The sequence below is a fragment of the Capricornis sumatraensis genome, chromosome X (genome assembly GCF_032405125.1).
Source record: "Capricornis sumatraensis isolate serow.1 chromosome X, serow.2, whole genome shotgun sequence".
Taxonomy (NCBI): domain Eukaryota; kingdom Metazoa; phylum Chordata; class Mammalia; order Artiodactyla; family Bovidae; genus Capricornis; species Capricornis sumatraensis.
The window spans coordinates 46,385,422-46,392,279 of NC_091092.1; positions in this window are offsets into that span (position 1 = coordinate 46,385,422).

Genomic DNA, 6,858 nt, shown 5'->3' on the forward strand with positions numbered 1-6,858 from the left:
ACACAAAAATAGTGGGAGATTTTAATACCCCACTCACACCTATGGATAGATCAGCTAAACAGAAAATTAACAAGGAAACACAAACTTTAAATGATACAATAGACCAGTTAGATCTAATTGATATCTATAGGACATTTCACCCCAAAACAATGAATTTCACCTTTTTCTCAAGTACACACGGAACCTTCTCCAGGATAGATCACATCCTTGGCCATAAATCTAGCCTTGGTAAACTCAAAAAAACTGAAATCATTCCAAACATCTTTTCTGACCACAATGCAGTAAGATTAGATGTCCATTATTAAAAATCCCAACATATGGAGGCTGAACAACACACTGCTGAATAACCAACAAATCACAGAGGAAATCAAAAAAGAAATCAAAATATGCATAGAAATGAATGAAAATGAAAACACAACAACCCAAAACCTATGGGAAAATGTAAAAGCAGTGCTAAGGGGAAGGTTCATAGCAATACAGCCTTACTTCAAGTAACAAGAAAAAAGTCAAATAAATAACCTAACTCTACACCTAAAGTGACTAGAAAAGGAAGAAACGAAAAGCCTCAGGGTTAGTAGAAGGAAAGAAATCTTAAAAATTAGGGCAGAAATAAATGCAAAAAAAAACACAAGAGACTATAGCAAAAATCAACAAAGCCAAAATTGATTCTTTGAAAGGATAAATAAAATTGACAAACCATTAGCCAAACTCATCAAGAAACAAAGGGAGAAAAATCAAATCAACAAAATTAGAAATGAAAATGGAGAGATCACAACAGACAACACAGAAACACAAAGGATCATAAAAGACTATTATCAGCAACTATATGTGAATAACATGGACAACTTGGAAGAAATGGACAAATTCTTAGAAAAGTACAACTTTCCAAAATTGAACCAGGAAGAAATGGAAAATCTTAACAGACCCATCACAAGCACGGAAATCGAAACTGTAATCAGAAATCTGCCAACAAACAAAAGCCCAGGTCCAGACAGCTTCACAGCTGAATTCTACCAAAAATTTAGAGAAGAACTAACACCTATCCTACTCAAACTCTTCTAGAAAATTGCAGAGGAAGGTAAACTTCCAAACTCACTCTATGAGGCCACCATCACCCTAATACCAAAACTTGACAAAGATGCCACACACAAAAAAAGAAAACTACAGGCCAATATCACTGATGAACATAGATGCAAAAATCCTTAACAAAATTCAAGCAATCAGAATTCAACAACACATTAAAAAGATCATACATCATGACCAAAAGGGCTTTATCCCAGGGATGCAAGGATTCTTCAATATCTGCAAATCAATCAATGTAATACACCACATTAACAAATTGAAAAATAAAAGCCATATGATTATCTCAATAGATGCAGAGAAAGCCTTTGACAAAATTCAACATCCATTTATGATAAAATAAAAAACCCTCCAGAAAGCAGGAATAGAAGGAACATATCTCAACATAATAAAAGCTATATATGACAAACCCACAGCAAACATTATCCTCAATGGTGAAAAACTGAAAGCATTTCCCCTAAAGTCAGGAACAAGACAAGGGTGCCTACTCTCACCACTACTATTCAACATAGTTTTGGAAGTTTAGGCCACAGCAATCAGAGCAGAAAAAGAAATAAAAGGAATCCAGATTGGAAAAGAAGAAGTAAAACTCTCACTGTTTGCAGATGACATGATCCTCTACATAGAAAACCCTAAAGACTCCACCAGAAAATTACTAGAGCTAATCAATGAATATAGTAAAGTTGCAGGATATAAAATTAACACACAGAAATCCCTTGCATTCCTATACACTAACAATAGAAAACAGAAAGAGAAATGAAGGAAACAATTCCATTCACCATTGCAACGAAAAGAATAAAATACTTAGGAATATATCTACCTAAAGAAACAGAAGACCTATATATAGAAAACTATAAAACACTGGAGAAAGAAATCAAAGAGGACACAAATGGATGGAGAAATATACCATGTTCATGAATCAGAAGAATCAATATAGTGAAAATGAGTATACTACCTAAAGCAATCTATAGATTCAATGTAATCCCTATCAAGCTACCAGAGGTATTTTTCAGAGAACTAGAACAGATAATTTCACAATTTGTATGGAAATACAAAAAACCTCGAATAGCCAAAGCAATCTTGAGAAAGAAGAATGGAACTGGAGGAATCAACCTGCCTGACTTCAGTCTCTACTACAAAGCCACAGTCATCAAGACAGTATGGTACTGGAACAAAGACAGAAAAATAGATCATTGGAACAAAATAGAAAGCCCAGAGATAAATCCACACACCTATGGATACCTTATCTTTGACAAACTGGGAAAACTGGTCAACCACTTGTAAAAGAATGAAACTGGAACCCTTTCTAACACCATACACAAAAATAAACTCAAAATGGATTAAAGATCTAAACATAAGACCAGAAACTATTAAACTCCTAGAGGAAAACAGGCAAAACACTCTCCAACATACACCACAGCAGGATCCTCTATGACCCACCTCCCAGAATATTGGAAATAAAAGCAAAAATAAACAAATGGGACCTAATTAAAAGCTTCTGCACAACAAAGGAAACTATAAGCAAGATGAAAAGACAGCCTTCAGAATGGGAGAAAATAATAGCAAATGAAGCAACGGACAAAGAATTAATCTCAAAAATATACAAGCAACTCCTGCAGTTCAATCCCAGAAAAATAAATGACCCAATCAAAAAGTGGGCCAAAGAGCTAAACAGACATTCTCCAAAGAAGACATATGGATGGCTAACAAACACATGAAAAGATGCTCAACATCACTCATTATCAGAGAAATGCAAATCAAAACCACAATGAGGTACCATTTCATGCCAGTCAGAATGGCTGTGATCCAAAAGTCTACAAGCAATAAATGCTGGAGAGGGTGTGGAGAAAAGGGAACCCTCTTACACTGTTGGTGGGAATGCAAACTAGTACAGCCACTATGGAGAACAGTGTGGAGATTCCTTAAAAAACTGGAAATAGAACTGCCATATGACCCAGCAATCGCACTGCTGGGCAAATACACTGAGGAAACCAGAATTGAAAGAGACACGTGTACCCCAGTGTTCATCGCAGCACTGTTTATAATAGCCAAGACATGGAAGCAACCTAGATGTCCATCAGCAGATGAATGGATAAGAAAGCAGTGGTATATATACACAATGGAATATTACTCAGCCATTAAAAAGAATACATTTGAATCAGTTCTAATGAGGTGGGTGAAACTGGAGCCTATTATACAGAGTGGAGTAAGCCAGAAAGAAAAACACCAATATAGTATACTAATGCATATATATAGAATTTAGAAAGAAGGTAATAATAACCCTGTATGCGAGACAGCAATGGATGTATTGAACACGCGAGAGACATGGATGTATTGAACAGTCTTTTGGACTCTGTGGGAGAGGGCGAGGGTGGGATGATATGGGAGAATGGCCTTGAAACATGTAAAATATCATATGTGAAACAAATCGCCAGTATGGGTTCGATGCATGATACAGGGTGCTCGGGGCTGTTGCACTGGGATGACTTGGAGGGATGGGATGGGGAAGGAGGTGGGAGGGGTGTTCAATATGGGGAACACATGTACACCCGTGGCGGATTCATGTCAATGTATGGCAAAATCAATACAATATTGTAGGGTAAAATAAATTAATTAATTAAAAAAAAATAAAAATAAAAACCTTTCCACCTTATTAGTCTGGGTTTCTCTAATGTTCAGAAAGTACTTCTTATCCATTCTTTTAAATCCCTCAGCAAAGTCTTCCTTCACTTTAAGTCTCCAACATTTGAATCACTGGATTCTGCAAATTTCCCTGCAACATGGAACATCTTACCTTTCAACTTCTTAACAAGGAATCAAAAGGAATCTACTACTTCATCTCTCTCCTGGCTCATGAATGCTGATCAGTAATAATTTGATATTGCCTTTCCCATGTGGACTTGATTAGGGAAAGAATGTTTTCTTTTAAAAAATAAATTTTGCACAGGTAGCCACTTTGTTCCTACAATTAGCTACAAAATGCAAAACAATTGCTAAAGCTCTTCCCATGAAACAGCTGGTTGATAAATGTTACTAATCTCTAGAGATTAGTAGTGGTAGTCAGCACCAGGGATATGCTTCCTGAAGTATTTTTTGTTTTTAATGGAGGGAAAGCATGGAAGAAATTCATGGTTAGGAGAGATATTGGTATCTTTTGTTTCCTAGATGATAAGAATGAATAGGGTTTGCTTGTCAATGCTCATTAATTTTGGGGACTTCATGATCTGTGTATTCAGCTTACAGACAAAAAGAATGGAAGAGGTAAATGAAAGTGTTGAAAGGAGCAGACAAGATAAGAGGGAAGACATTTCCCATTCACATATTCAGGAAACATATTGAAAACCTAGTATGTGCCAGGCCTTGGGTTAAGGACCAGGGATAGAAAGAGCTGAGTAACATGCAGCCTCTGCCCCTTGAAAGCTCCTGGTTCAATATGGGATGAGATCACAAACAAAACTGTCAATTTTTGTTTATTTCACTTCTGTGACAATGACGCCATAAGAGTGGAATGCTATGACAACATAGAGAAGGGACATCTGGACGGGCAGTAGTGGGGAGGGGGTTTTGTGGGTCAGCAAGACAAACATGGACAAAATAATGCCCATGCTAAGACTGAAAGACTGAACAAGATGTAGAGGGAAAGCACATGCTAGAAAGAGAAACAGAAGGTGCAAAGGCAAAAGCATCTCAAAGCATATGGCCCATTCACAGTTGGAATGGAGATGTACATGCTCGTGTGTGTGTGTGTGTGTGTGTGTGTGTGCAAGAACAGCAGAGAGGGGGCTTATGGTGTTGAGAAATGAGGCAGGTAAGAATTAGGAATTAGAGAATTATCCTGAAAAATTATTTCTACTTTGACCAAAAACTATATGCTACATATTTGCCAAGACACTAGGATTGAAGGAAAGACTGTGAGAATAGGTAGGACACATCCCTTTGAAGAGCTCACAGACCAAATCTTCACATTACCAGTATTCACCCACACAGGGTTCCAGAGAATTTTCAATCAGCCCTTCCTTTAAGGTTCAGATGACATAGTCCAATAACCTACCTGTTCCCCAGCAAGGAATCAGGAACAGCCTACATGCTTCACTCTATCCCGTCTTCATCCAAAAGCACAGGGCATTCATGTGAGGCTCAGGAGCTACATCAGGAAGCCCCCCATGTTATCAGCACACTTCATCCCCTCCTCACCCCTGACTTCTCCCTTCCTCCCATACAACTACTCATTTAACTCTTTTTCTCCCAACCCTTGCCTTAGATCTAGCTTCTACAACCAGTCACCAATAGATAGCAAGGATCAAGGATCAATGATCAGAGCTGAGCACTTTGACAAGGCTTGGAAGAGCATTCAGTGTTCAGTACTATTGTCTGTGAACACTTTGGGGAGTGTGAGGATGGGAGTGTAGTCAGCAGTGGGGGCAATGACTTATGGGGATAGAAACGTCTGAGGATGTAATCAAGGTCAGGGGAAGATGCTCTAAGGTCGAGAATGTGAGTAGGACCAGAGATGGGAGATGAGCAGGTCAGCGGAAAATCATCTGAGTTGGGTGTTATCAGCATCCATGAATCTGATTTGAGCAAAGAGGAATAGTTGTGCTAGTAATTATACTTCTTTTTTTCCTCTTAAATTTCAAGTCCATTTTCTCTGCTTTAACAACACCATTAACATTTCCCTTAAGTAATATTACAGTCCTTGTCTAGCCTGTCCATAGAGTCAGGACACACATACACCAGGGGAAAACCAAAGAGGATAAAATTCAAACGCAGAATGTGCATTTTTCAATGGAAAACAAATTATTGATAGCAGAGGGAAATGGATTCTGCATTTCATTCACAGATTTGTGCATAGAACCCAGGAAGACACTGAAATGCAGCCACCAAAGAAACTGTACAAGAAAGGCTGAGGAAATCATGATTTCAACCACACAGAATCAATTACACACCTTCAGAGACTTATACTAATACAAGGAAAAGTTGTATCTGTATGATCCATGGGCCTAGCAGAGATCCGGAGAAGGCAATGGCACCCCACTCCAGTACTCTTGCCTGGAAAATCCCATGGACGGAGGAGCCTGGTGGGCTACAGTCCATGGGGTTGCTAAGAGTCAGACACGACTGAGCAACTTCACTTTCACTTTCCACTTTCATGTATTGGAGAAGGAAATGGCAACCCACTCCAGTGTTCTTGCCTGGAGAATCCCAGGGACAGGGGAGCCCGGTGGGCTGCCGTCTCTGGGGTCACACAGAGTCGGACACGACTGAAGTGACTTAGCAGCAGCAGCAGCAGCAGCAGCAGAGATCAGCACAGGCTGGAGTGGGGAAAGCAGGACCCAGGGACCAGAGGCCATGGTCTTCACCCTAGCTCTGCCGCCAGCTGGCTCAGAGTCTTTGGAAAAATTCTATTGTGTTTCTCTTGGACCCACAGTTTCACTGTTGAAAAAATGAGGACATTTGACTGGTACGTGGCCAGGAAGACCAGAGTCAGAAAGGACCTCGGCATTTCTTTGTGGTTTTTTGCTTTGTTTCAGAATCAAGTTAAAAGTGTCATGTCCTAAGCTTCTGTATCAGCTTGCGGTAGGTTTTTTCTTTTTTTAATTTTTGTAACTTTTTTCTTTAACAGCAATCAAACCAATACCATCATCAGTTCTCATAAAAATGAAAGCACGACTGGAGATATTCCCCAGCCACAACAATTACCTACAGACACTAATAGGATAAAGGCAGTTTGGGGAAATATTAATGGCATTGGACCTAATCATATGAGTGCTTTTTAGT